This window comes from Corvus cornix, chromosome Z (genome assembly GCF_000738735.6).
Source record: "Corvus cornix cornix isolate S_Up_H32 chromosome Z, ASM73873v5, whole genome shotgun sequence".
In the NCBI taxonomy this organism is placed as follows: Eukaryota; Metazoa; Chordata; class Aves; order Passeriformes; family Corvidae; genus Corvus; species Corvus cornix.
The window spans coordinates 12,869,888-12,897,666 of NC_046357.1; the positions used below are offsets into that span (position 1 = coordinate 12,869,888).

At 36.8% G+C, this 27,779-nt stretch overlaps 1 protein-coding gene across 8 annotated transcripts in view; it reads left to right on the forward strand.

Moving 5' to 3' along the window:
* Positions 1–27,779, forward strand: part of PRLR (prolactin receptor) — a 155,421-nt gene that overhangs the window by 17,338 nt on the left and 110,304 nt on the right. For 5 of the 8 annotated variants that reach the window (XM_039566600.1, XM_039566599.1, XM_039566602.1 and 2 more), the window contains exons 3-5: positions 3,231–3,321; positions 3,557–3,618; positions 5,173–5,257. The gene's annotated coding sequence lies outside the window, so the exon portion shown is untranslated. The other 3 variants (XM_019283346.3, XM_019283347.3, XM_039566604.1) reach the window with 3 other exon arrangements.

Consider the following 27,779-nt stretch of genomic DNA (forward strand, 5'->3'; position numbering starts at 1 on the left):
ATGATCTATATGATGAACACTGAAAGCTGAAGAGGCGTATGTAAAATCAACAGCGATTTTGGTATATGTGATGCACTTTTTATGTTACACATGAGGTTTACTTTCTATAACCATAGCTTTTTTCCTAAATTAGTCACTTTCTTTTTGCTTTATTTAATTCTACTTGCGGTAACAACAGAACCAAATACGGAACATGAAACAATTGTATCATTAACTAATCCTCTCCAGCAATATTAGTACAAGTTATTGATATGTTAATCACATCAATAGTGATCTGTAGATAATGCCAATTGCTCTCCAGACATTAATTGGGCTAAGGCTTTGTGGCAGTTAATATTAGAACTAATTCATGTTAGTTTAAATCCTCAATTGCATTTAATTATAGATTTGTTTGTGAAAAAAACAGCTGCACCTTTTCCTCATCACTGTTAGTCTGCCAATTGAAATATGCAGCAGAAGTTTTCTGCACTGGGCAGAGTTATCAAAAGTTTTACACATGTAATCACACAATCTTTGATTATTTGTTGGCCACTGAATTATCTTCTCCGATCTTTGAGACAGTAGTGAGAAAAACTATGTATCTCTATCTTTGCAGATAGTATTATTTGTATTCATAATTATCACAATAGATAGTTTGTGGGTGAATTACAGATCCATCATCATTACAATTCCAAGATTGTATGATTGGGACAGAAATTTGGCTGCTAGCCATCACAATGACATGGCTTAACTAATGTAATCAGTCTTGAAGCAGATTGAATCAGAATTTTCTTTCCTCAGGGAACAGAAGTCCCAAGGTATGTTCTAGCCAGCTGATATCATAAATTACTAATTTTTTTTGTTCTAACCAGGGATGGCAAATATGCAATTTTGTACCTTTCACAGAAAGAGATCTAAGGAGCAGCTTGTTCATTTTTTCCTTCTTTGTTTTTTTCCATTAATGTATCTTCTCCAAGACAGTGAGTGCTAATTCCAGTAAAATGATCCTTATGAAAGGGAAGCCAACTCTTCTGGAAGTGCAGTTTTGTTGAGTTGAACTTTGCTACAAACCTTTGCAAAATTCAGGTCTGCTGAAAACTGAACTGAACCTCTTCTTACTGCTAAATAAAGAAGAAATAGTATGAAAAGGACCTGTACTGCAAGAGTACAGTATATGTATTGCATATATGAAATAGACGATGTGGGAGGTATCCTGCCACTTTATATTAAAAAAGGTAAAAGTTAAGCCACTTTCCATTAAAAGCATAGCATTTCTGTCTCAAAAACAGGTTCCATGTAATGGAGATGATGAGTTTAAGAATGAAGTGAATGGGGAGCATAGGGCTGGGAGCCATGCAAGGGACAAGAAACAGCAAGGAAGCTACGGCATGATAGACAGTCACTTGGTTTAAGGGGATGGCAGTACTGACAGAATTTGGAAGAATGTAGCTTGCTAGTCAGAGTGAAAGGAATAGACAACAATAACTGAGGTGTGATGACAGAAAGGAATGTAAGAGACAGATTTGTATTATTGTGGAGGTTGAAATAGAACAGCCTAGGCAAAGCAAACTTGAAAATAATGTTTCCTTATGATACTTATTGTGATTAACTTGTGCAAGTAACCAGAGTTTCTTTTTCTTAACTATCATTAAAATTTAATTTTTTCCTCATGTTGAGAATCCTGTATTTCTTATTACATTATATACTTTATCACCGTGTGTCTTGCCTTTAGGCCCACCCAGCATCTTACAGATGAGATCGCTACTGATTGGTTGTAAATATATTTATCCCTCTGCTTAGGAAAGGATGAGTCTCTTTCAGAAGAACTGACATAGGAAAAAATACATTGTTGGAAGATATATTAGCTCACATCTTTCTGGTTCTATCACTATTTTACAGATAGTAAGAAGATCAAGATTGCAAAAAATCTACACAGCAAAATAGAAAAAAACTGTTTGTGGATTGGTTGTTTTGGGGTTTTTTTAGTCATTCGTATGGGCTTCTATTTTTCATTAGGAGATCTTTACATAACTTCTGATCATTGAACACTACATTCTTGTTCTTTCTAAACATTGACTACTGCGTAATTAATAACTTCAATATAACCTATTTGGCTTTTAAGTTAGCAGCACTGAAATTACTAGAAGAAATTTTATGGCATGGAGTTCATTGTGTTATTTAATTCTGAAAGTGAGAAAAAGAAACAAAATGTTTAATACTGTTTAAACTTCCTCTTAATAGGAAAATGCAATAGATCTTCTGCCCTATGTTGAAATATATTCACTGTATAAACAATATTTTCTTTTAAAAACAGCTCTAGAAGAGTCTCTAACTCTTCAGCAATGGAATATGCCATTTAAAATTTGTAAAATTTTAGCAGCCTTCTCAATGCAAATAGAGAAACGAAGTCTACACAAAGTCTTTGTTTTGTTTTAATCAGTTGCTAGCATTGAGTTTGTAATGTTCTCTGAAATGATTAATTTTATCAACCAGAGACAATCACTCGATCTGTCACATTTTACAGACTGTGTCAGACTTTGTGTAGATTATCTTTCTCCATTTGCATCTAGAAGGATGATGAAATTTGAAAAGTTCTAAATGGCATATACCTTTGATGAAGAGTTTGAGACTCAGCTAGGACTGTTTTTAAAACAAGACCGGTTTTATAAAGCTTACTCTACTGGGAGAAAGGTGAGTCAAAAATATCATTGTATGTCCATGCTTCCTTGTATGACGTACTGACCACAAAATCAACTTCATTCCTTTATTGAAAAGGGGCAAATTATGCCATGCCTTTCTAACTCCGCAATCCAAAAAATATTCTCTTGAAGGAAAAGTATAAACAACAAATATATAGACAAGCAGGTAGTTAAACATGAATTACTACTGTAAAACAGTTAAGTTTAGTGCAGATTTCCTGTATGTCTTCAAGTAGGTGCTGTAATGAACAGTAATTATAACAGAAAAATCAAAACTGGAACTGCAGTGATTGAAAACTTTTATGACAGATACATGGAAATGCTGGCAATTTAGGTTGTTTTGGTTTGCTATTTTGTCTGATAATTACCTCAGCACACTTGAAAAGGCATCATTAATATTACAAAAAGAAAAATCTGTCATCATCACATTAAAGTTTACATTCTCTAATGCTGAAAGCTACATCCCTTTTTAGGAAATAGAAAATTTTATGTCTGATTTTAGTGTCTGTGTCTAGTGGTCCCTTTTTAACCTGTGCTTAACTTTCCTTTCAGGAAAAGGAGCCTGAAAGAATACAGAGATTTTGAAACAAGAAGTGTGAAACAAATCCTTCTCCTGCCCAGGCCCCCAGCTGTGCTACATGATGTAAGTTATTTAAACATTTTGTCTCTGTTTTTTTCCTTTGTAGACAATGAAAAGATACTATTTTCTGTATGTTTAATAATGCTTCGTTTTGATTAAATTCTTTAAAAATCATGGTGAAAATTTTAATTTAATTTTAAAATTTAAGTTAATTTAGTAGATATAAAAGATGTTGAAAGACATAAAAGATGTTTTGGAAAAAAATATAAATTGAAGCCTTACTTCATTACTTTTTCAGCTAAAACTGTTAATTAGACTTGTAATACTTTCACAAATTACTCCAGCTGACCTAACCCTGAGGTATGTGAGACTGCTTATTACTACTTTCTTTGCATTGTTACTGTGTGCTTTTATAATGTTTTGAGCATTTAGAAAGTAAATGTTGTTATTGGTTGAAGTTCTATAATCTTGTTGTGTGGTTTAAATAATTTAATTCTTTTGTAGCTGTTAAAAAAATATTTCAGTGTTTCAGTCCCAATGGTCTGGAAGGATCTATTCACTAGTGTATCCAGGAAAAGAAGTGATCTCATAGGAAAGAGATCAACAAATTCCGATATATAAGTTATAGAGAATATGGGGAGGTATCAGAGAACTTAAAAGAAAATAAATATTTAATTCTCTGTATGAATCAAAAAAGTCTGACAAGTTTCAGTTCAGTATCCGTGTTAACACAGTATTAGCACACAATCTGTCTTGCAAATCTTTCAACTGATTTGTGCTACAGTATGATTAACATACATCCATAGTAACTTAAGGATAGAGGCAATAAAATTTTAGAGGAATTTCTTGGCTACCTAGATTGGTAGAACCCACTCTGCAAAAGTGAAGAAATAAGTAAGTTGTTTAAGAAAAAGAAGTGGGAACTTGGAATCCTGAGTAGCCTGTATTTGAAGGAAATGTTCATAGCTCTAATGATTCTCAGTTAACTGACAAGACGTGTTACTTCCGTATGTCTTAGAAAAGCCATTCACTGAAGTCCTCACTGTAATTATCACAGTGGGGATACTGCAACACGCGTATCAATCAACGAGGCCCGTGGAAAAGGAATATATATATGGACTGATTCTTGATAGATGTTTCAGAGATGTTTATTTCTCCAGCCACATGGCCGGGGCTCTGCTGAGGAGCTGCGGCAATCACGGGACCCGAGGGTCCCTGCCCGCGCAGGGGAACACAAAACAACCAATGGGGAACGAGGCTGACCAGGGGCAGGGAAACCCCGTGCCTCCCCCCAGGGCCCCTCTCCCAGGACCACATGGCAGGGGGAGAGACCCAACGTGTAATGAAATATCAGTTGTGATCAATATGTTATTTTATTTGGAACCTGATTTTTAGTGTAGCTTTGGTTTGTTTTCCATACATTAGTACAAATATATTTTAACATAATTTCTATCTTCATTCTTACATGACTTGTAGGAACATAAGGACGCAGGGTTCCTCTAGAGTGGGTGTAAACATGAACTACCATGTGAGAATCTTGATTTTAGTCATGAACTAACCTTGAGTGTGCTTGTGTTCTTTTTGATCAGTGTCTTTTCCTATTTCTTATTCCTTCTTCTGTTGCAGAAAGCCCTATGTCCTTTTAACCTTTGATTTTATCTTGCCCAGTATTCCTCCAAAAGGAATGAACTTGAAATCTTTGTTGTTTATTCACTAGTAATTCTTTTAAAAGAATTTTAAGTTTAGATTTGTCACATCAGTCATTATTGTTTTCTAAGCATTTGTAGTTATTTCTTTCTTTGTTTTGCAGCTGAAAAGGTACTTACAAAAATTAAGTAATTAATTAAATTTTAAGGTAGTTGTGAAAATTAGCTTCCTTTCCTAACTATAGTCCTATTCTTTTCTTTTATACAGATGTAAAATACATGATGTCAGCACAACTGTGTTTGCAACTGTCACTTGTTTCAAAGTTGCTAAGAATTAATGCTGGGGGTTTGCTGTAAGTGCTTTGTCTAATAACATCAGCTGTCCTTCTAAATGTGGTTGTATTTCCTATAAAAGTCTAACTCCTAGATTAAACTCCTTCATCATTAAGGTTTAAAATGTCTAATTAATGGTTTGGTTGTGCATTAACATTATTTTTAAAATGTGTAAAATATTTTATAACAGTGATTTCACAGAGCATTGATAATGCAAGATGCTTGTAGTCTTTATAGACTGAACACTCTTTTAAAAAATAATTTAAACAGTCTGTCATTTTCCAAAAGCCCCTTAGTTTCTTTTCAATGTATTTTCAATGTGCACATTTTGTGTGGTTCAGTCACCTGTGTAAATAACAGCTTTCTCAGAACTGAAATGAGCAAATAATTACTAACAATTTTGCATAAGCATTATTTTATTAAAAATAACTTTTCACAAGTTTACTCAACAACACAAACCATGAGGAGACTAAAGTACAAAGAGTATACAACAAATGCTCTTACTTTTTTTAACTGTGGTTGTGCTACTACACCTACTACATCTTGCTGATCACTGTACTATCTTAGCATATAAGGAAATTGATGCTGTCTCCCTTATTGCATTCTTTCAATCTGGTTTACTTTATTATTTATTTATTTATTTATTTAGGATGTAGTCTGTAGGAAAATAAGTCAAACTATACATTCTACTTTTTTTCTGAAAGTAATAGAATTTATAGTTTTTCCAACTTCCCAGGGCTAAATTGACCAATGTGGGCCAGTCAGATGAACTCTTCATCATTGTTTGTTGGGAGTTTAAAAACCAAACTAAGCAAAGCCAAAAAGACCCCCCAAATCCCACAATAATTTTCTTTACATTTTAAGCCACTGTTCCTGAAGATGGAAGGTCAGTGTCACGGGAAATTGTCTTCATAGTTGTGCTAACCTGATCTTTTTTGTCATCTAAGCTTGTGCACTTGAGGTATTTGAAAAGGAAAATTGAAAACTGATGTATAACCATATTCAATAGGAAAACAATTATATGAGTGGAGTGATGTATTCTTGGTGACCTGTGTTGCTTAGAAACAAACTACTGTCTTGTCAATTGATTAAATGCTTGTCTTCTAATTGTTTTTTACTGGAAAGTCCATTGCAATGCCTGACTCAGGCTCAGACATTCCTCCATTAACCACGAGGTCAAGCTACTATCTGCTGCTTTCCTTTTCTTCAATCTCACTTCATCTCAACTAAAATCACTCAGACACCTCTCAGTGAGCATTTCTTACATAAAGTTACAGTTATTAGTACTGAATTTACCTGGTGCAAGTTGGGTTAGAACACACATGATCACATAGTGCATTTCTGTTACATTAGCCAGTGCACACAAGAAAGGATTTTAAACAGTATTTTATTAATATTAAATTAGTTTATATGTGGCCAGGTAAATAATCTGCCACTAGAAAGTTACCCTGTCAACATTGTTTGAACAAATTTAAACCAATGAAGTAATTTGATACAAGATCTATTCTATGTGTTGTAGTACTGCATGCTTTTGGTGAAGTACAAGAACTTATCTGGCTGGACTTAGAGTTTCAGTTGTTTTGGTTTTTTTTTCTATTAGTTACTGAAGAATGTTTCTAGAATCACAGCTTCCTTATTCAGCTACAGATCTGATATGTTTCTTTTCTTTTGTTTCACCCTTTATCTTAATTATTGTAAAATCCTTCTTTTGAACTGAAAAACATAGCTGTCTTCTGTATATATTTATGTAAAATATTGCTGCAGTGTGTAGTTTCTCACCATCTCATTTCTATATCTACCTTTAAACTTGTTCCCAAACTTCTCACTTTAGACCCCAAATGCCTCCCTTTCTACGCTAGCCATTATTGTCCACTTTTTAAATTTTCAAGTGGTGTTTTTTTTGCTTTCTCTCATTTTGTATTTCCCACTTGGTAGGAATTTATGCAAACATTCAGTAATTCCCTTACATTCCATGGCTTCTTACTGTGACTTTTGGTCCATGTGCTCATTAATTCAAGAACTGAGTTTCAGAAGTGTTCAACCTGCTTAGGGAATGTCCTTGAAGTAAGTAATAGTAACAAGCTCAGTAGAATTAAGAGCATACAAGAAGATCTTCACAGCTTTTATTCTTTTCCTTACAATGACCTATAGAAAATAGCATTAAATAATCTATTTTCAGGTGAGATATACCTTAAACCTGGACATCATATGCGTTTCTGGATACTGTGGTAACTGCTGTTGTGTTGTCAGGGAAACAGCCTTGTGCTGTAGGCAAAACCAATGAGGATTAAGCAAAGCTATAATATAGCTAAGTCCCTGTGACCTTATCAGGATCAAGATCTGTCAGTTCTTCACTTTGCAAGTGTCCCTCAGGAGTGAGAGAGATATACACAAGTAAAAGCATACCTGCAGTATGCCTGATATAAGTATCAGTCTTGGAGTATTCTAAGAGGTGAAAGCATTTCTCAGTTAGATGGATTAAAAGACTCCGTTTGTGTAAGTAAAATCTTTATAAACTAAATGATAGAAAAGTTTTCATGTGAGCTATGAATGTGGATGAGATAACTGAAATATGATGAACTCTGGAGTCTCATCTTTGTTGAAAATTCACACAAAAATATACCAATATAAAAGTAAATTAAAGTCGCAGTGATAAGAAACAAAGTTTATAGCACTCTGGGATGCAGAGTAGTTGCCAACAGTTTTCAGCACAGTGTTCTTCTTTAGTAGTAAATATTGATGCATGTGTCACTAAAGTAAACTCACACTCCAATATAAATGTATTATTTAATCCCAGTTTTTTTGTATTAAAAGAAGTTAAACATTTCTGTGTAAGTGTTAAATTATTTTTGGTGTTTGTTTCTAATGCAAAATAGAATGTTACACATTAGCTGAATTTTCATAAAAAATACGAATGAGTGAAGGAGCAACTCCATTTTACATGCTTTGGCAGAGTCTCTGGAGTTTATTGTGCTTTTCTTTCTTGTATTGTTGTGTAACATCAAACATGATTTAATGTCTTTCTTAATTAGCCCTAAGTTTTAATTATTAATCTGCATTTATCAACCATTGTATTTTCTTTTCAAGTATCTCTTGTGTTACATGTCCATTATAAAAAAAAAATTAAATTCAGTGTTAGTTCATCTGGCAGAAAATGCCATATGAATCTTTTTCATTAGTGATACTGTCCCATGTCTTGTGCTGAGAAGGGAGCATCTGAGGCAAAGTGTGAAATGAGATGTCTGATATGATAATGGCTTGACTTCTAACATTACCTTGTGATATATTTTCTTTCTTAGTGATTTGTTTTTTTCCTTCAGGTTAATCTAAACCTCTGGCCAAAGACAGTGGATTCTGTTGATTTTGATTATTCCTTTCTGCCATCCCAGTCCTTTTTCTCAGTGGTCCTATATTTCATTCTTTTTAATATCTGATTATTTAAAATACCTGGGTGTTTGGCTCAGAATGATTGTCTTTACCATTTCATCAAAGTTACAGAAAATTTCTGTGTATAAGAAAGCAAGTGTATTATCAAAATAATTGTATTATCAAAGCAAGTTCAGGCATTTTGCATCATGTTTAAAGCCATTATAGAAAACTTGAAATTGCCCTGATTTTATTGTCTCATTTCTGAGAGCAGCCACTTTCCTGATAAGGTATTTCTATCAGAACATCAGGGGAATAAATTAAGCAAGAGGACAGTGAAGATTTGGCCACTGCTGTGAGTTCAATATGATATCAGCCTTCTTAACTATGTAAAATGAGCTGTAGAAAAGTTAGAGATGAGACCATATTCAATACTTTAAATATTTAATGCTTACATATTTAAGAACAGAACAACATCAAAGTTTTTAGAATACATGCAGCAGTTGACTTAGACTGCAGCTTATTTTTTGGAAGAAAAATGCACTGTGATGAAAAACAGAACATTAATTTGCAAAGTTAAAGGATTAGGAAACATGTTGTACCTTTCTCCTTCCTGCTTCCTCTTTTATTATTAATTTTTTACTTTTAGTTTTCAAATTAAGTACAGAACTGCATACTTTTCTTAACGTATTATCTACATCTCAGACTTTTTTCCCTTCTTGCATTTTTTTTCTAATTTTGTACAAATAAATCTGTCCTTATTTTCTCTTGGTCCACCCTGTATTAGAGCTCACTAATATGAATGACCTTGACCAGTAATGACTAAATTAGAAAACAATAAGTAGAATCCAACTTTTTCTTTTTCTTTTCTTTAAACCAACTAACTAGTTCAACAGTGTTCCAGTAAATTACTGCAAGTTGTCTACTACCCTGCTGGTTTCTGGGATAATCTGCAATCCTGAACAATAGTGATAGCAGCAGCAGTCTCTCCAGTTGTTTTGTTTGTGGACAAAGAGGCAGATCAGCCTTTCCCAGCTCATGGAGTGCATTAGGTGAATCCAGGACATGTCATCCTCCCTGTGCATGTGCTGTGCAACTGATCCATGAGTGCATAACAGGTCTAAGATATTTCTGAAGCTGTCGATTTACAGCAGGCCATCTGTGCATGGCCCAAGGCCATGTGTCCAGGTGTTCCAACTTGTTTAGCAGATATCTGTTCTTCCATGTGAAATGCTGGCAAATACAGTTTTCTCTGTAATTTTAAATTACTGGTGTAACTTTGGTCCATCTATTCAAAATACCATGTACCATGGACATTTAATTTTTTGGATCAAATTCAGACATGAATTCAGAACTAGTCATTGGAAAAATGTTATGGTGAAGTCAGCTTAATTCTGTAATATCAATATGGAGGAAACCAGAACTAGACTTACAGTACTCTACTCATGTCTGATTTTTTCTTCCTCTTTTATCTTATATGGCTACGGACAGTGCTGTAAAATACAAGAACAGTTTACAAAATCAAAATATTCACATTTGTCATATATTGACAACACAACCCCAGAGAAAAATGAGGTTATGGAAGACCTCAGGTGTTTAGGTTGCTGTTTTCAAAAGACTGAACAGAGAACTGTAGGTTTAATTGAAATAAAGAAAAGCATAATGTCCAAGCTCTGATTTAGTCCAAAGATCTCCTCAAATCTAATTCTTGTGAATTATATCTCCAAAGATTACGGAACATTAATTCCATGATTTTTATGAGATTGTGTGTTTATAGGAATAGACTGCATTCATTATTTCTGCACTGCATTGTAATATGTTGAATTTGGTGCACTATACATAACACAAGTATACAAATCTGTAGGTTGGATGGGTTTTTTTCCTATGCTTATTGTTTTCTAATTTACTTTTAGACTTCTGATGTACATGTTTAAGAGTTAAATTTCTCATGAAGGTAACTTAGTAGCCATAAATCACCTTCTGAATAGGTTTGTATGAGTGAAACACTCAGCCTTGGAACACACTTATTCAAGTTATGAAATACAGATGCTATGGTGGGTATATTAATTAAGTAATGTGTGGTTTCTTAAAAGAAGGACATATAACAATATGCTGTTGTCTATCAGTTTCAAGTGAAAGACTGCCAGCCACAGCAGCTATCTGTGAACAACTGAATGTATTTGTAGTAGCTGTCTTTGTGTCACTGCAATAATAAGTAGCAATAGATAGATAATCCTAACAGAAATCAAAGACACTAACAACTAACCAGGAGTATCTCATGCTTTTGCAAATTCCTTGCCCTATCTTTTTTATATGGAAGATGATGCAAAATGCTTATATCAGCATATTCATATTCGTCTGCATACTTGACTGCATGTTTTATCATTTGCTCCATTAGTATTTATTTTACTTGTGTTTTGTGTACAAAAATAATCAAACAAATAGAAAAATAGGTAGCGGTAGGCTTTAGATCTATGGATATTCTTTACAAACAACTCACTGTGGGTGTGTTTTTGTGTGTGTGTGTGTTTTATACATTGATTTTCTGTTTGCAAACCAGTTTAAACTTAGAGAGAGGATCAACCCAAAACTTCAGTTATAAGGCTGTTATCACTATGTTTGACTTTATATCCTCCTTAAAATCAAACTATTTGACAGCAGCAGTAGTTAATCATGCCGCCTTGAGGCTTACTGTGATCCAACAAGCAGCATGCAAGCTAGACAGTGCTTAAGGGTGCTCCCTTATGGCTCACTTCATCTTTCAGGAGACAACAAATGAATTCAAGTAGGGAGTAGTAGCTAAATGCCTCCTCTCATGCCTGTCCACATCCTAACTCAGAGAGCAAGGAGGCTGCTGCAGAGGTACAGAACAGTGAAGTCATAGCTCTGCACTGAAGGAAAGTGAAGTGTGGCTTTCACAGCTGTCCTCTCTCTGTAAAAGGGAAGGTGTTTCATTTCAGAATCAAAGTCGTTTGGCTTAATTACCTGTGAAAACTGTGTAATACTTGACAGCAATATGTGGCATGCTACCCTGTAATTTCATTTTCAAACTGTTTAAAAAGGGAAAGTTTGGGGAAGCCTCAATGCTTCTTGGGCTTTTTGATCTCTTGGTAAGTGTTGTGCACATTTGCAGATTATTTATTAAAACAATATAAAACATGCATGTTTTCCACTATTACTTTTATTTGAAGCACCAGTGTTTCAGTTTAATGTTTCAGAAGTGATAGAATCAAGTCCAGAAAATAGGAAAATCAAGAAAAATTCAACTGCTTTGCTAACATTCTTTGTTGTCCCCATTTTGAGTCTGCAATTTAGGTAAAACTTGAGTAAATGCTGGTGTAAATATCTCTGAGAGATATTACATTCTTCGGAAGCAATAATATTCAGCCTACTTCAGTCTAAGAAAAACACACAGAGGATCATTTAGCTTAACAGTTCTGTTTTTTAAGGGTATTAACAGGCCCACATCCAAGAAAGTGATTATTTCAGTGCTTGTTGCTTAGGATTTATATTAAGGCACATGGTTGCTAACATAAAACCGTTCTGCTTCCTTAGGAAAAGGTATTTAAGTCCTCTCAGGCACGAAAACACGGAAGTGGCTGCAGTGGATCACAGCTGTTCATTTTTCCTATATTCAGCCTGTGGTTGAAGTTCATAACCCGTTCTACAGAGAAAAAGGAAAGAATATTGCATTTACAGAATAATCATCTTAATAAAGAAAATTTCATGTTAGATTCTTGCTGCTTGTGAGGCTTGATTTATATGCAAAGACTGCTCAGTTGAGTAAAATGGAGAAAATGAAGAAATGGTGAAAGTTACTTCTCAGTTTTCTTGAGTAAAGGAGAACAGTATGACAAATAGAAGGAAAAAAACCAGAGAGGCCCACAAATTGACAGTGACACAAGTAGCTGACTGTCTTCTGAATAGTCAGTATTTGATGGATATTGCCTGACCAAGTACAACAAAGAAATTGGGTAAAATTCAGGACAAAATTTTAGGGAGGGGATATGATTGTCTGTCAAGAACATAGTGAGAACGTTGGATATATCATAAAGAAACTTTTGGGCTATTGAGTGATGTTAATTACATGTCCTGATACATAGGTTAGATAACAGTTGTAAGAGTTCTGATATGAGATGTCTGAAAAGCTCCATGTTCAGCCTCTGATAGCAAACAAGACAAGCACTGCAATGCTGCCTTTTAGCATTTCTTTCTGCACTTTGGTATTTACAGTTTCTGAGTCATAGAAGCCCAGTATATTTTCATTGCATCATTTGTTGTTTTATAAGCCCACATTGTCATCTCCTTTCTAAGTTACACAGTCCAGGTCTTTTTTCTCTTTTGTATGGGTTGTTTGTTTTTTTTCTTACATCTTTCCTTGTATTTTTAACGTTATATTAAAATTCCTGTCTGAATTCCTTCTGTTATTTCCTGTGGTTTTTTTCTTTTTTGATAGAGTATGTTTTAAACTGAAATCAGTAATACTAATATATAGATACGGCTTTGATTTCTGTAGTCCATATGAACACTGATAATACTGTCCAACATTCTATTCTTAGAGCATCTGTATAAAAGAGAGGGATTTTTTTGTTAGTAGGTTTCTTTCTTAGTACATCCATTTGATTTCATCTTCATTATAGGTACAACTACTTGGGTTTTTTTCTTTCAGTGTTCACTGAGTTTGTAGGTACCAAGAAAATTGTATTTGCTAATGTGATTTTCAAAGTGGAAATGAAATCTATGCATGTTCTCTTGGTTATAGAGCAGAGCTCAGATACAAACCACAGTCAACTTGCATGTCTTATACGCTGGTGCTTGTGGAGATTGGACTAGAGTTTCCTGCTGTTATCTCAGTAGTCATTTGAAATAATAGAACTTCTAAGAGTTGAGGTTACAAACACCCTGTTTAACAGAGCGATATGGTGTTTGGACAACCAGAATCACAGTTAGGCAAGCAGATACTTTTCATCCAGTCGTCGCTTTTATCAGGTGTCTGATATGTTCTTAAGTGTTCAGGATCTTGGGTTTCAAGCCTATTGAATTCCTTAGCCTATGATATTAGGTGTAGTTTATAGGTCCCACACTGTCTAGCAGGGCACATTCATTTTGCACAGGGTAAATGTCACCCTGGAACTTCATCCAAGAATTTTCAGCTTATGTATCTTTTAAATCTTCTAAAAATATAATATACAAGCTTCAGTAGAACCCAGCAGAAAAAACCTAATTTCTTGCATATTTTACACAGTACTAGACAAAAGTGATACTTACCCTACTTCTACAAGTCAAACATATGCTTTTTCCTTTAAAACTCCTTTCAAATATCAGACTTCAGTTTTGGATAAGGCAGAAACTTAGACTGGTTATAACAGGTATTGGGTCTGCAGGAACAACAGGTATTAGATACATAAGTTTCTGTTTTACTGACCATGTGAACCACACATAAACCTTTAATATAATCTGGCATGTGTACATGACTGCTGCATTACATTTTCTTAACAAGGTTCTGTTTAAATTTCCCATTTATTCACTGGCATTTTGACAACTCCAGAAACAGGTCTGGCAGGATTTTTAAAAATAAATATTCTAATCTGTTTTACAATGCTACAATTTTATTTTTTTCATAGTAGTATTCAACTTGGCTTTCCCATACAGCTGCGTTAATGTCTTTGATTACTTCATTTCAGGTAAAAATTCCCTCTAAATTTTCTTTTCCTTGGCATGTCTGCAGTAGATACCTCCTATACACTATCTTCATGAAAGGAATTGGGTATGACTCTAATGGCCTGTGAATATTTGCCAGTACATGATCAAAAATGTAAACAGAACTGTGTTTCAAGTTCTGCAATTCTTGGATTGAGTAGCTCAGTTGGAAGGGACCTACAATGATCATCTGGTCCACCTTATTATCACAGAATCATAGAATAGTTTGGTTTGGAAGGGACCTTAAATATCACCTAGTTCCAAACCCCTTGTCATGGGCAGGGACACTTTTCACTAGACCAGATTTCTCAAAGTCTCTTCCAGTCTGGCCTTGAACAGCTTCAGGAACAGGGCGTCCACAGCTTCCCTGGGCAACCTGTTCCAATGCCTCATGACACTCCCAGTAAAGAATTTCACCCTAATGTGTAATATAAACTTACACTCTGTCAGTTTAATGACACTCTGCCACGTCCTGTCACTATACGCCCATGTAAAAAGTTCTTCTCCATCTTTCCACATATTATGTATTGGAAGCCTGCTCTAAGGTCTCCCCAGACCCTACTCCTCTCCAGGCTGAATATACCCAACTCTCTCAGCTTGGCTCCAACAGGTCTGTGTCCTTATGTTGGCGGCCCCAGAGCTGGATGCACCACTCCAGGTGGAGTCTCACAAGACCAGAGTAGAGGAAGAGAACCACTTCCTTTGATCTGCTGGTCACATCATTCTTTGGATGCAGCCCAGGACACAACTGAGTTTCTGGGCTTGCAAGCACATGTCACTAGGTCATGTTGAACTCCTCATCCACTTATAGCCCCGAGCCCTTATCCCTAGGTCTGCTCTCAATCCTTTCTCGTCCCGGCCTGTACGTGTGCTTGGGATCGCCATGACCCAGGTGCAGGACCTTGCACTTGACCTTGTTGAACTTCACAAGGTTCACACAGACCTACCTCTCAAGACTGTCATGTACATGTCCAGTCCCTCTGGATGCCATCCCTTCCCTCCAGTGTGGTGACCACACCACACAGCTCAGTGTCATCAGTGAGGGTGCCCTCAATCCCCCTGTCCATGTCACCAGCAAAGATGCTGAACAGTGCTGGTCCCAGCACTGAGCCCTGAGGGACACCACTTGCTGCTGGTGGTGTCCCTTACTTGGACATCAAGCTATTGACTACAACTCATTGAGTTCAACCATCCAGCCCATCAAGATATTCAAGACTGATTCCTGTTCTTAGGACTCTCCAATGGTTCCTGTGCCCCCATGAAATTTGTTCCTTAGGATTTGGGGATTTTCCTAAGCATAAACCATCTACTGATCATACTGATTTGCTTACCCTTTATAATTGCAGTCTTTACTGATAATTTTAAGTTTTCATAGAGTCTAATATAACCAACTTGTATGCAGTATTATTTAAATACACGATGAATTTTACTTTTTCTGAAGAAGTTGAGTTGGTAAGCCCTCAGGTTTGTGGTCTTTTTTAACAACTCTCTGGGTCTTGAGAGGATATGATTAAAACTTTCATTCATTTTTTTCTAACTTGGAGTATTATTAGAAGATAGTGTAAATTTATAAGTCTGAATTTTCATCTGCTTAAAATCATCATAAGTCACTTTGAAACAATGCAGCCAATTACCCTGTTGGGTTTTAAAAAAGAAAAATAAAACCTTACAAAAAGTATGTCTATTTTTGGAAGATATTTAAATATAGAATAGTTGGCTTTCTCAGGTATGAAAAACCTGTATTTAGTAGAATCATAACTTTTTGAAAATATATTATTAGTTATTTATTATTGTGGCTTCTTGATGGCTTCTTTAAAGAATAATTCTGTATTCTTTGTCCAACTATATTTATCATAGTTTTTCCATTCTTTTCCACGATTAAAAAATACTTGTATTTTCTTTTATTCTTTATCTTTCTTATCTCTCTTAAATTCCTTGTGTTCCATTCTGTGGATTACTTCACATGTATAAGTTACTTGTTAAACTGTCCCTCTCAGAAATCTAGGGAAGGGTGATACAAGTCAAATGTTGTTATTGATGCCAAAACAAAATACATTGCTATTGAATTGATTCTAATAGTTAAGCTAGGGGCACAGTGTTGTAGATACAGACTCATGGACTCATTTTCGTTGGAAATAACCTTTAAGTTCAAAGAGTGCATTAAGTCAGCCTGAACCAGCAGCAAAAGCAGTAGCTGTGAGAGAATGAGAGAACATCAGGATAACATTGATTCAGTGTTTCTTTTGTGTATGATTTGTTATTTTTCTAAGATACTGCAGAAATTGATTTAATAAATTGTCTGCTTAGTTGGCATTTAATATTCACTTATCTTGCATTGCCGTGGCTGTTCTGTTCTGCAGTTTTTCCCACGGTGAACCGAACTAATTTACAATGTTGTCAGGCTGCAAATGAGTAGGAAAGAGAACTAGTGCTTATCTTACATTCAGGGCTAAAGGAGGTGAACCTAGGCATGTACACTAGCAAAGTGCTTTGGAAAATGCTGTAAATAAGATGGGTTGCATATCAACACTAATAATTTAGTGACTTTGGAGTCATGTCCCTTCAACACTACTGAGTCCTTTTCATTTAGTTTTGACAATTTGCAATAGTTCATTTTATTATTCTGTTCCAGATCTTGTACTGTTATGTGCATTTGAAACAGGTTTTCCAATATATCCTCTGTAAGGAAAGCTCTTTCTGGTTTGGTTTTTTTTCTGACAGCCTCTCATGGTGCCACTGAAAACTCTTCATGACACTTACAAGTCAATACTTTTTAACAAGGTCACTCATTTAATTTTTTTCTTGAAAGTAAACCCTGGATTGGTGGATATATGAATTTTTTTTTTTGTGTTGGACATGAAGTAAAGAATATGATGGATACAGTTGCAGATTAGTTCCTTAATAATATAAATTTGGACGTAAATGATGTCCTGTCCTTTGCTGAGAACTAACTGAGGACCTTTTTCACCTCTTGTGGGTTTACTGACTGGATTCACGGAAATAATCCATTATAATATTGTAAACTTTTACCTCAGCAATGCACCCCTGTGTAATTTACCTGGTTTACATTATTGTTTGCTTCTTGCTCCTAGGTTTCTTGGTCTCTCATAGTATGTCACAGGCACTGTCATCATCCTAGTCCCCCTGTCAGTATTACAGTCTTAAAAATCCTGTGCTTTCCTACTTAGGTGAGAAATCCCAATCCACACTGATCCTATTTTCCTTATTAATCCTGAGAACTCATTTATCTGATTTGATTCAGGTATTTTAGTGTTTAACACTACTCCTCTGTTGCAGTGAACAGTTTTTCCGATGTTTTGTGTACTGAGCACAATAAGCTTTTAATTTATTATTTTCTTTCACTGTGTTTTTATGTGTTTACAATGTTATTAAAGCAATTTAAACCCAGCCATTTTGGTTCCCCCATTTTATTTCTTGTACTGTGCTTTGTATGTGTTTTCCTACCTTTGGTAGTACTTTTTGAGTTACCATACCAGGTTTAAGTGCAACTCTATTCTTAATCAACCAAATCCTCACATATCTGCAAAACAATACAAGTAAGTAATTTCTTAACTTCTTTACTTGCCCTTCATTTCCACCAGTACAATATAAACTTTATAACATTACTGTCTTAAAATTGAGTATGCCTAAAAAAATTTTACTTGATCACTATGAGATTAGGAAAAAAGGGAAATACAGAAGTTAAAGAAAAGCAATCAAATCTGAATTCCAGAGTCTAAGTGGAGAACCACATAGGTATGAATATGAAATGTTTATGGACTAATATATGTTTTATGGGAGGAGGCTGAAATTTTCATCATGCACAGTAGTAGGGACAAATTATTTTTGAGATCCGCTAAGAAATGCACTTATGCAATAGATCATACATGATTCTACACTTTCCTGATATCTTGAGTCACTGTTCTACACTTTCAAGAGACTGAGAAGGTTATGAAATAATAGGATTTCCAGTATTAAATAATAGAAGGTCTGTACAAAAAGTTAGAGGAAATTGCAGGATTTTTTGTTTTGTTTCTTAAATATTAATTTCCTACTTTAAACCTTTTCTAATTTTCTAGGTATTGTAGAAGCCATTTTAATTGAGACTGTGAGATTATTTGCATTAAATGCTACAGTGGTTTTCATTCTCAGTCTTCTTTTGCATGCTTGACAGTACTTCAGATTTGAAGTAATGATGAACTGCACAGTTACTGTTTTGTTGTTTCAAACTCAGAATATCTTGGAAAGACAACTTAGATTTTAGCCTGGTTCTGGATGCATGAAACTCTCCTTTTCCATCACATTCAAGCATGAAGTTTATTTTTATGTTGCACTCTTTGGCTATAGCCTCCTGGAAATTATTTTGATTTGCTTTTTTTATTCAGTGCAAAGGAAAGGGCATTCAGAGAAGGAGTTTTGGTTGTATTTTTGGTCTGTTTAATAGCAGGAGAAAACATCAAAACAAGACATTTGATCATGACAGAAATAGAAAAAAAAATCAAATTAGAAGAATTTTCAGTATAAATAGATGTATAATTGCAATGCCATAGCCCTTGAATTTCTGTAATTACACATACTCAAAAAAACCTCTATGTCATTGCCATAATGAAAAAGCCATCATTTCTCTTCAAAAGCACTTCAGAAAGCAAAATTCAGACAGTCTGCCAGCATATTCAATTTGCCCATCTCTCACAAAAATCGTACACTATCTTCAGTAAGGAAATTGGTCTTCTGTCAAAAGCAAAGTAATTACAAGAATTTCTCAGAAAAAAAAGCGTTGCTCTCATCACTTCTTGGAATTAAAATTTTAACTATTTCTCTTCCCCTTGCTCCCTCATCTGTTTAATTTCATGAGTATATAGGTCCCTGACCTTGGCCTGATTGACAAGGGAAGTTAAAACTGCAAGCACTTACTATTCCTTTCCACACATCAGTGAAATGATGTTAGGAATATTAAATGGATGAACACAGCTTAACTAATATTTAAATTATGGAAGGTATAATGTATGCCATTTCATAGTAAACAGTTTACTTTATAATATGATTTTTTTTTCAGTCAGTAAAAATCTGAAATACTATGATTAGAAGAAAAATGGATTAATTGTTTTTATGTATGATAAACATGTCAGTATATTGTGTACTTCCTGCTAGAATTTACTTTATTTGTTTACAATTATACAATTAGCAAATATTAGTAAACATGAACCTACAGACTGGTTATGCCCTCCATGATCCCTGAACTGCTCCTTTCAAACACAATTTTACTCTCTCTCATCTTTTCCCAGCCTCCAGATAGTAACAACAAGGCTGCTGTTTGATCAGCAGTTGTGTACATTCCATATGTCAGGTTATGAATTCTATTAGAGAAGTAAAATTGAACAGAATGTGGAAGTTGCCAAAAATTATTAATAAAAATTGTCAGCAAAGCTAAGATTGCTTTCAAATTGGGCATGAAGTGTTCTGTAGATACACTCACAGTTTTGGTTTTTTTTAGAGACCTCAATATTCATACTAAGATCCCAGAACCCACAATAAAATGTGTTGGAAGAAGAAGACTAAAGGAGAGTTAAATTATCAGGCCGTATTGCCTAGCAGTGATTTCTTTAATTCTCATTTGAACTTCTCTTTCTAGCTTCTGTGTTCTTTGAAGACTCTCACTCATAAACCATAAAAAGTGTGTTGATATTACAGCTTGTATTTCTTCCCTACTACAATATATAATTCTTCATCCTTTCTCAGTCCTTCATTACTATTTTATTCGAAGAATGTATAACCCAGCATCTCATTCAGAGTTCAGTTCCAAGGCTTAAGTTCATCAAGATGAACAAGATTCTCACATTATTTTTATGCTGGTCATGGGAGAAGATTGAAAAGAGATGAAGGGATGAAAAGAAGGCTGGGTATCCCACTGGACACAAGTGAAGTCTTCGTAGTCCATTGGACCTGATGATATGCGTCCCAGAGTCCTGAAGGTATTGACTGATGAAGTTCCTAAGCTGCTCTCCATGATATTTGAAAGCTTATGGCAGTCAGTTGATGTTCTAGGCAACTGGAAAAAGGGAAATGTACCCATTTTTAAAAAGAGAAGAAAGAACAGCCCTGGAAACTACTAACCTGTCAGCCTCACCTCTGTCCCTGGGAAGATCAGGGAACAGATTCTCCTAGAAACTGTGCTGAGGCATTTGGAGCTCTATTCGGGACAACCTGCACAGCTCCACCAAGGGAAGTCCTGCGTAACCAAACTGTTGACTTTCCATGATGGAGTGACCACATCAGTGGATGAGGAGTGGGTTACAGATTTCATTTATCTGGCCTTCTGTAAAGCCTTTGATATGATCCACCACACATCCTTCTCTTGAAATTGGAGAGACATGGGTTTGATGAGTGGACTGTTTTGTAGGTAAGGAATGGGTTTGACGGTCATATCCAGTGGTCAACTAATGGACATCAGTGACAACTGCTGTCCCTCAGGGGTCCATGCTGGGACAAGGGTAATTTGATATCTTCATTAATGACATAGACAAAGGGATCCAGTGAACCCTCAGCAAGTTTGCAGGTGACACCAAGCTGAGAGATGTGTTTGACACACTTGAAGGACAGGATGCCATCCAGAGGGACCTGAACAAGCTGGAAGAGTGGGCTTATGGGAATCTCATGAGGTTTAACTAGACCAAGTGCTGGTGCTACATCTGAATTGACACAACCCCTGCAATCAACCCAGTTTGCGGATGAACAGACCCAAGAGCAGCCCTGCCCAGAAAGACTTGGAGGTGCTAGTAGGTGAGAGGCTGGACATGCCCCAGGCATGCCACTCACAGCCCAGAGAGCCAAACGTGTCCTGGGCTGCATCCAGAGCCCCGTGGGCAGCAGGGGAGGGAGGGGATTGTGCCCTCTGCTCCGCTCTGCTGAGACCCACCTGGAGCACTGCATCCAGCTCTGGGGTCCCAGCACAGGAAGGACAGGGACCTGCTGGGGTGAGTCCAGAGGAGGCACATCGATTTGTTCAGAGGGCTGGAGCACCTCTGCTATGAGGAAAGACTGAGAGAATTGGGATTGTTCAGCATGAAGAACAAAAGGCTTCAGGGCTACCTAATTGTGGCCTTCCAGTACCTGAGGGGAGCCTACAAGAAAGATGGAGAGCAGCTATTTACAAAAGCATATGTCTTAGTTTAAGACAATTTAAAGGGGAACACTCTAAAATGAGTTGCCCACCCCAACAGGTTTAGCCAATCCCTTTCCACCAATAAGGAGAAAATGAATACGGGCAGGTGTAAGTGAAAAAATTAGTTTGCCAACAAATGAAACTGCAACAGGCAAAAAATAACAGTAAATAATCACTAGATACAAAATTTCTAAAACATACTCCCTGAGAACGAAGAGAAACTCAAAATGCCAGAAATGCCTTTTTCGGGGCTGGTGTCTGCCACAGGCAACTGGGTGAGGGGAGACAAAGGGAAAAGATGGCAGCAAACTCTCCCCCCAAGATGGCGGCAAACCCTCCCCCAAGATGGCGGCCTTTGCACAGCCCAGGAGACAAAGGGAAATTATGGTGGCAAACCCTGACAAGAAGGTAGGAGATATGGAGCAGTTCTAGTGGCAGATGGAGACCTGCTGGTTTGTGTGGGGTTAGCTCTGCTGCCCACCGCCTCTTCCTGCCACATCCAGGACTCCACCACTGTCGGTGGTGCTGCTGTCTGCCAAGCCACTGTGTGGGGTTAAAACTGGCCTGTTGGCACTGACCTGGCCCCAGGGACCAGCTCAAGCTCCATGCTGCTCATAGGGTTTGCGAAGTTCACTTCAAAACAGTTTTTGCTTGTGAAAGCCCAGAAAAAACCCAACCACCTGAAGCAACCCTCTCCAAAGCGGAGCCTCCACCTTCTGCAAATGCTTCCATGAAAGAGAGGGCTCCTTGCTTCCAGGCTCCAACTTAAAAAGGATCTGAGCAACACCACTCTTCCCTTCCCCCCACCTCAGTATCCTGTTCTGGCTGCGATACTGGATCATAAGGAGACAGTAAGGATTTTCTGGGACACAGACAGTTACGGAATACAAAAACGTTTTGGGTTACCCATGACAACATGGAGTGGCAGGACAAGGGGGCGTGGCTTCAAATTGATAGAGAGTAGGTTTGGATTAGATTTTGGGAATATATTCTTTACTATGAGACTGGTACCTGAACAGGTAGCTCAGAGAAATTGTGGATGCACCATCACTGTGAGTGTTCACGTCCAGGCTGGATGGGACTTCAAACAACCTGGTCTAGTTGAAGGTGTCCCTGCCCAAGGCAGGATGCTTGGAACTATGGGATTGTTAAGGTCCCTTCCAACCTAAGACATTCTATAGTTCTATGGTTCTATTCCCACATGTCCTCTCACTGGATACCAGGGACAAGAGCACTGCACCTCCCTCTGCACTTCACCTCCAGAGGAAGCTGTACAGAGCAATGCATTTCTCTCAACTAAACAAAGCTTGGCATCATTCAAGCTCAAATCTCTGAGTTCTTTTTAATGGACTTAGTTCTGATTTTCAGTTTGAACATGTTTAGAGGTTTTTCTGTGTAGATTAACACAGAAAAACACAGTTTGAAGCAGTGGTCTCAAAATGATCATATTTTAATATGTTTATTACTATTTCTGACTCTTCATTGCTTGATCTTTAGCTTTAGCATTTGAAAACTGTAGTACGACATCAGAATGACTTGCAACTACAGCAGATTTCAGAGCCTTCTGAACCAAAATCCAAGATGATAACAGATAAGAGAGCTCATGTGCATGTTGCAGAGCAGCTGAGAGCTCAGAACTTCCAAGAAGAGCAAAGAGCCCAAGATACTTAAAAGTGACTACTTATTTTTATAGACTTCTGAAGAAGTATTTCCTGAAGGTTATGTGCTTAATGAGTTAGTTAAAGCCAGTGTGAAGGCTTCTTGATTCTGTGCTACACACTCACATTTATCTAAGAACAAAGAAAAGTGGTGTGCATGGAAATAAAGCCAATGTACTCTTATGAGACCTTAAAAACGTATTTAAGCATCACTTGATGTTGAGAGTATTTGCATATTGTCAAGCATGGAAAATATTTATAGATTTGAAGACAAAGTGCACGTTTCACACCTTGTATGGGTTTGAGATGTCCTTGTAAAAGAGGTCTGTGTCATTCTTCTTTTGTGAAGAAAAGATGAAGCGCTGTACAAAAGCAGGAAAATGACAGAAGGGCACCTATAGTGGGTATGGCCTCAGAACATCTTGTACTTCTGTGTAGCTATTCCGATGAGGTAAAAAAGGAGGAAGAAATTTCTTTAGACATGGAAACACTCATCCAAAGCAGAGTTCATAGTTTATATAGAGGAAATGGCCTGGTATTCAGGGGGTGTTGAACCACATTGACAAAGTAGTTGACTAATTTGATGTGTATTTTATATGGCTAATGAAGGAAGAGAGTCTTGCTGTGGTTATTTAGCTGTTCTATTGCCACTGCATGAACAAGAATGGCAAAAAAATGTCCCTTCATGTATCTAGAAAAGAAAATGCAATCAATATGCAAAATACCCAAAAATTTTAAAGAAGATTTCTTAATATCTTATATGATATATATTTTATATGGTTTTGACTTTATGTATAAAAAACATTTTTCTATGCCACGCCACCTTTACCTACATGTATTTGTAGTGCCGTTTAAATGAGTGTAATTTGTATGCCTGTTACTTCTGATGATCTGAGACTCACTATTCAGCAGTACTGTTCCCTCCTGGTATTCCCAGTTTCTGTGCTGTATTCAGACCTGAAGTATGTGAAACATACTGGAACTAGAATTCAACGAAAGCCCTTAAAGGCACTGAGCAAAAACTCTTTTTCTTTAAGGATGTTCTTCTATTGCACCACATTATTTGTTAATGCAGACAAAGCATATAAAGATATACCATTTTCTGATAATTATAATTAAAAGATACATGTTCATCCTCAAATATTGAAAATCTACTAGGATATTGATAAGCTGTCAAAATATTTACAGTTTATGGTGATACTCTAAATGAATTCTACAACATCTACTTCCTGATATAAAAATTGTGATTTATGGGTACAGTGGCTGAAAATATTTTAGGTCAAGTTTTAACTATGGACAAAAGGGAGAGAATTTTTTTTTCTTTCACAACTTTTAGTGATCCTCTTAAAAAAAAGAGAAGAAAAAATAAAAGAAAGAAGGAAAAGTAATTTGCTGAAGACTATAGCCTGATAATCTCTTCTACTTTCTTCCTGGAAGATTGTTTTCCTTCTTGCTTAATTACATTTGCTTCATATATATATACGTAGTGTATTACTTCAGACTTATTAAATAGTTTATTGGGGCCATGTGTTGTCTTTTGTTTCAACATACATATTTGAACACAAGATGTTGAATATTCAGCACTGCTTAGGAAAAAGGAGACAAAATTAAATAATAACCAAGATTCAAACAGCAATTATAGGGGTTACAAAGCCACCATCAAGACCCATATAAAAGCTAGTGAAGCCAAAAAATTCGTACACAAGAAAAGAGAAGCAAAGGCAATTTTCATCTATAATCTTTTAATGTTAATTATATCAACTCAAAAAACATGATTTTAGCGAGCATTTACTCCTACAAATGCTGCAGTTGTACCATCCAAAAGCTGCCATTAAAATGATATAGTAGACTCAACCAGCAAAGATTGGGCTGACGATTTATATGATTATGATTCTGCATTTGTTTTTTAATAGGAATTGCTTTGATGTAAGAAGAAGTTCTTACTGAATAAATACCATAGGCAGGTCTAATTTGATTGCTGAAACTATTTTAGCTTCTAGTCTACCAAGTACAATATATGAAATAAAAACATTTGTGTTGCATTCTGATTTGTGCGTGGTGAAGTTTTGCACCGTAAGGTTTGAACTGTTCTGTTACACACTATGAAACTTTCTGCTCTACCATTTTTTACAAATGGGCAACAGTAACAGATACATTGAAATGTAGACTATACTAACATAGTTGCTTGATTAATTATCTGGGGTATATAAAGCAGATCATAGTCCAGAATATCTTGTTTCAAGTCTTTGCAGGGTGAGGATTATACACTGTGCTAGAGCCTTATGCAAAATCAGAATTATCCTGCAGAATGAACTGCTGCAAAATTCTAGGATTTTCTGGCTGGTGGAAGTAGGTGTAGCTAGGAAGAGGGAAGAGGGAAAGGAAGTGAAAAGTGTCAGAAATCATCTTGCCTTTATTCTTGGTTGGCTGATGCTTACAATATTTTCAGTGTAAGCATTTCTGTTGTACTAACCTGACATGAAAGTAATTCCCTAGTACTTGCTCTGTTGAACCTTCTTTACGTTGCTTTGTGAAGAGAAAGGAAACATAAAATTTTGTGTTACTTCTTCAGAATGTATACAGGGAGATAGAACAATTTGAGAAGTCTCAAGTGGTAGGAAGTACCTCTGCAGTACACGGCCAGGTGACTGACAGGTAAATTTGAATATTAAATTGTTAAGAAAAGACGGGGATCTAGATCTAGAGATCTAGATCAGCCCTGCCCAGAAAGACTTGGGGGTGCTAGTAGGTGAGAGGCTGGACATGCCCCAGGCATGCCACTCACAGCCCAGAGAGCCAAACGTGTCCTGGGCTGCATCCAGAGCCCCGTGGGCAGCAGGGGAGGGAGGGGATTGTGCCCCTCTGCTCCGCTCTGCTGAGACCCACCTGGAGCACTGCATCCAGCTCTGGGGTCCCAGCACAGGAAGGACAGGGACCTGCTGGGGTGAGTCCAGAGGAGGCACATCGATTTGTTCAGAGGGCTGGAGCACCTCTGCTATGAGGAAAGACTGAGAGAATTGGGATTGTTCAGCATGAAGAACAAAAGGCTTCAGGGCTACCTAATTGTGGCCTTCCAGTACCTGAGGGGAGCCTACAAGAAAGATGGAGAGCAGCTATTTACAAGAGTGTGTTTTGACAGGACAAGGGGGAATGGCTTCAAACTGATCGAGAGTAGGTTTAGACTAAATATTAGAAAGAAGTTCTTTACTGTGGGAGTGGTAACTGGATTGAGTTGCCCAGAGAAGTTTGGATACCCCATCCCTGGAAGTCTTTCAGGCCAGGCTGGATGGAGCTCTGACCAACCTGGTCTAGTGAAAGATGTCCCTGGCCATCGCAGTGGCATTGGTGATCTTTAAGGTCCCTTGCAATTCAGGCCATTCTATGATTTATTCTCCATAGATATGCCTGTACAGGGTGTTGGCAGTTGTCTGTCATGAGTGAAAAAAGTTACTATCTCTTTTTCCTTTTTTTTTTTTCTGACTTTTTGTTGTTTGACTCTCAAGGCCATCCCACCTATTGCTGTGATTGCAGTTCTTCAAAGTGTGGGCGCTTAAAACAGCTGGTTTCTTCATAGGCTCTTTCTTCATAGTCAGTAAGAAGTAGGCACTTGTCACAGAAATCCTTTATTTAAAACAAGTAAAGACATTCTTTAAGAGCCAGTTTCTCTTCATTGACCATATAGAGACCCCATAGAACTCAGCTACAAGCTCAGCTATAGGCATCTGGTAAAGTGAGGTGAAATTTGTCATTTTGAAAGTGTCATCTGATGGGGAATACACAATCAACTCAAAGTTCAGCTCAGTTGGACCCGTTAAGAAGAGAACATTACTTCCTTGTCCCAAAATGGCCATGTTACAGTGACTTTTCTAGCGTGCAGTTTACTTGGCAGAGTTGAATGTTTTGCTGTTATCTAGTTCCCAGTAGTACTTTCAGGATTGCTTCTTCAAATTACAGATTTCTCTAAATCTCCAGGTTTTCTTTTCTTAAATTTATTAAACAAAAATCCTTTGCCTTCATGTGGCAAATATTAATAGGTCCTGGAACTGGACCTAATAGGTCCTGGAACTGGAACAAATATTAATAGGTCCCTGCAGATATTAATAGGTCCTGGAACTTCAATACAGGCTATGAGTTAATTAATAAAGAGTGTATTTTTTAAAATACGCTAATAAGACACAGCGTGATGTAGACACATTAACAACTTTCACAACAACAATAACAACTTTCCGGGGCAGGAATGGGAAATCCTCTAACTTGTTTCTATTTTCCGAGCTCACTAAAATATCAGAAAACTATCTCGGGAAATGTCTTGGTTTGAAAGACAGGTGTCTGCTAAGGAAGGCAGAAGCCTCCCGTGGAATGGCAGATGTAACCCCTTTCCCTCCGAGTTATTATAATTTTGAAATCAAGAGCTTTTAGGCAAAGATGTGGGAAATAGGAATAACGGTTCTTTACTATTATATATCTCTATGTGTATAACCAGTCAAACAAACAGCAATAACCATGGCAGTACCAGCAAACAACCACAAACCCAGTGCCAGCCTTCTCGGCTGTCGGGCCCTTTCCCCTCGGGTGCAGTTCCGCTCGCAGCCGGCAGGGGCGCTGGCGGCTCCCGGTGAGCAGGGCAGGTGCGATGGTTCCCCCGCGGCTGCAGGG